This window comes from Sturnira hondurensis, unplaced genomic scaffold (assembly GCF_014824575.4).
Source record: "Sturnira hondurensis isolate 20B ecotype Veracruz unplaced genomic scaffold, ASM1482457v3 Scaffold0001509, whole genome shotgun sequence".
Taxonomy (NCBI): domain Eukaryota; kingdom Metazoa; phylum Chordata; class Mammalia; order Chiroptera; family Phyllostomidae; genus Sturnira; species Sturnira hondurensis.
Genome location: NW_028074140.1, coordinates 55,231 through 58,108, shown reverse-complemented (window position 1 = coordinate 58,108; position 2,878 = coordinate 55,231). Strand labels below are relative to the sequence as shown.

The 2,878-nt window shown below is 45.8% G+C and overlaps 1 pseudogene; it reads right to left on the bottom strand.

Annotated features, from left to right (window-relative positions):
* Nucleotides 1-860: 860 nt before the first annotated feature.
* LOC118975383 (olfactory receptor 1361-like) lies at nucleotides 861-1,880 on the bottom strand (annotated as a pseudogene).
* Nucleotides 1,881-2,878: the final 998 nt, after the last annotated feature.

The window sequence follows — 2,878 nt, the reverse complement described above, 5'->3', positions numbered from 1 at the left end:
TTGGAGGGGTCAGAGTAGAAGCTGGTTGTGGTTTTCTGTGTAATGCTCTTTCCAGCTCTACTATACTTTGTGCAACATAGGATATTATTCTGTTAGACAGGAAGCCAAATGCAACTTCTCTAGCCATAAACTCATTTATGAAGCTTTTCCTCTTTGTCTCCTTCTCCAGGTCAACTTGTAGAGAAAAACAGATTCATTAAGATTATCATGGCCCATTCTCTTCCTGTTTTTCATACCCAGAGAATCAACTCTAAGTCTAGCCTCTTTTCTCTTGTTATCATGTGGATGGAATACCTTTCTTTCCTAAGAAAAAAGAGAAAACAATTGAGACAGTGTGGGGTCTGCTTAGGTGCTCAGATGAGACTGTCACTACAGGCATTCCTGATATGTGTCTATAGATATGGAACTCCATCTAGTAGGGTACATGGCCAAAAGTGGGACAGTTTCAGGGAGAATGATCAGTCTCCCCAAAAGAGCTAGGGGACAATGATCGACCTCCACCCAGAGCTAGGTTCAACCCAGAATGTGGGGATGTTGTCTAAGAAGTGGGGGTGGAGTGGAGGAATTTGGAAATTGGGATGCATAAGTGTTGAGGATTTGAGGAATATGAGGGTGAGCAGGGGCTTTCCGGGGGCACCCCTTTGCCAAAGGCATCAGCGCAAGTAACAGACTTCTATGAATTGAACTTTTTCATGTGGAGTGTATGGCCTTTTCAGCCCTCTCCAGAAGGTCTGTGGATAAAGCTAATTTGCATACATTTATGTGGTCCTGTCTTTAGAGGAGAATGTATCCATGCAGGAGCCAAGGGATTTTGGACTTGCAAATTACTTAGGGAGCCATGGCCATGGTGACGACCCAGGATAATGAGTTCTGTGTTCCTCCTACTCTCTGTGTGTGCAGCTTGTTTCTGGGATTCATTCTCCTCTTCCCAGAGCAGAAACCCTGAAGGGGAAATCTGCTGTTACAGCACGCAGGATAAAGCCTTCATGCTGAAATTTCCTTAGAGCTCTCTTCGTGTCCTTGTTTCTCAGGCAGTAGATGAAGGAGTTCAGCATGAGGGTGACCACTATATACATCACCAAAGCCAGCGAATCCTTGTCAGCTGAATGGGAAGACGAGGGATTCATGTAGGCCCCTATGATGGTCCCATAGAAGAGAATGGCTACAGTGAGATAAGAGCCACAGGTGGAAAAGACCTTTTGTTTGCCCCAGGCAGATGGGGCCTTGAGCACAGCAGATACAATGTGGATGTAGGAGACAAGAATGCCAAGGAAGGGGATGAGGATGACCAAGCCCCCCACTAGCAGAATCATGAGCTGGTTGAGTTGGGTGTTGGAACAGGAGAGCTGGAGCAGGGGAGGAGGGTCACAAAAGAAATAAGGGAAACTGTTGCTGGCACAGAACTCAAGCAGAGCTGTGAGGAGGGTATGTAGCTGGGAGTGGAAGTTGGAAATGAGCCAGGAGCTTCCTAACATCAGGATACAGATTTGCAGACTCATCACACTGGAGTAGTGCAGGGGGTGGCAGATGGCCACAAAGTGATCATAAGCCACTGCCATCAGGAGGAAGTTGTCCATGTTGGCAAGCAAAATGCAAAAGTAGATCTGAGGCAGCCACCATAGGAAATGGACTGAGTCTGTATCTGGGTATTCACAAACATCTTGGGTACTGTGGCAGAGATGAAGCAGAAATCCACCAGGGAGAGGTTGCTGAGGAAGAAGTACATGGGCACCTGAAGGTGGGATTCTGAGCCAATGGCAGGATGCCCCAATCAGGTACATGGCCAGGAAGGGCCTGAAGATCAGCTTCTGGCTCTTGGGCCAGCTGGTGAGCCCCAGGAGGATGAACTCAGAGGTGCTTGTGTGGTTTCCTCTCTCCATGGTCAGTTAGTCCTGCTGGGAGAGCCAGACCAGGCACAGGCTATAGAGAAGGTAGAGGTGCCCATGCCTTCTTTCTTCCCTCAAATAGTCACTCAACTTACAATTGGCCACATGTTTATGTTCATTGGTACAAACCCCAGAGAAGGCTCTCCATCTATCAAAGGGAAGTCCTATAGCTACAACAGACCTCAAAGTCAGGGTTTTAAAAAATTATTTTACCACCAAGATGCTACTGATCCTGAACCCCACGAAACCTCATCTCCATCCCTCCAAGGAGAATCCTTGTTACATGGGGTCAGTTACTCAGTGGTGGTAATAATGAAGGGAGTGCTGAGGATGTTTTAGCTCCTTGAGTTTCAATTATACGCTAATTCTTTGATCTGAGCAACTAATGTTGTCTCAATATTAAGTAAAAAGCTATGGAAATATAGTTTCTTCCTAATCCTGATAAGATTGCCACCTAAAGGACATTTCTCTACAGAATTCTGGAACCACAGTGACACATATATAGAAACATAGGGTATTATTTGTATATACCCTCCTTTCCCTTGAATATTTTGTTTCCTCACCCACAAAGAGCCAAGGGCTCAGGGTGCTCCAGCTGCCTATTGTCACTGACTCTGGGCCACCCTGGTCCTTGTGATGATACTGTGGGATGTAGTAAGTCAGGGTAAATCTGGACAGGAGAGCCTGCTGACTGGGACAGCTCAGCTAGCCCTTCTGTCTGGGCTTACTAGAGAAAGGACTTGTTTCTGGAGGGTAAGAGTTGCCCCTGCATAGAACAAAGAGAACTCATAGGTATAACATTTCCCAAGGTTAACAGTTGGCAGTAGGGCACCATAGGGACCCCACTAAAGTGGAATTCAAAATAGTTCAGTGCAAGTTCAGATATAGTTTTATTAGATATAATTATTTTTCACTGGTTTGCAAGACACAGTTGGGATTTGGGTCCTATGAGAATATATAAATCAATAGTGGCATAGGTGAACACATTGCTT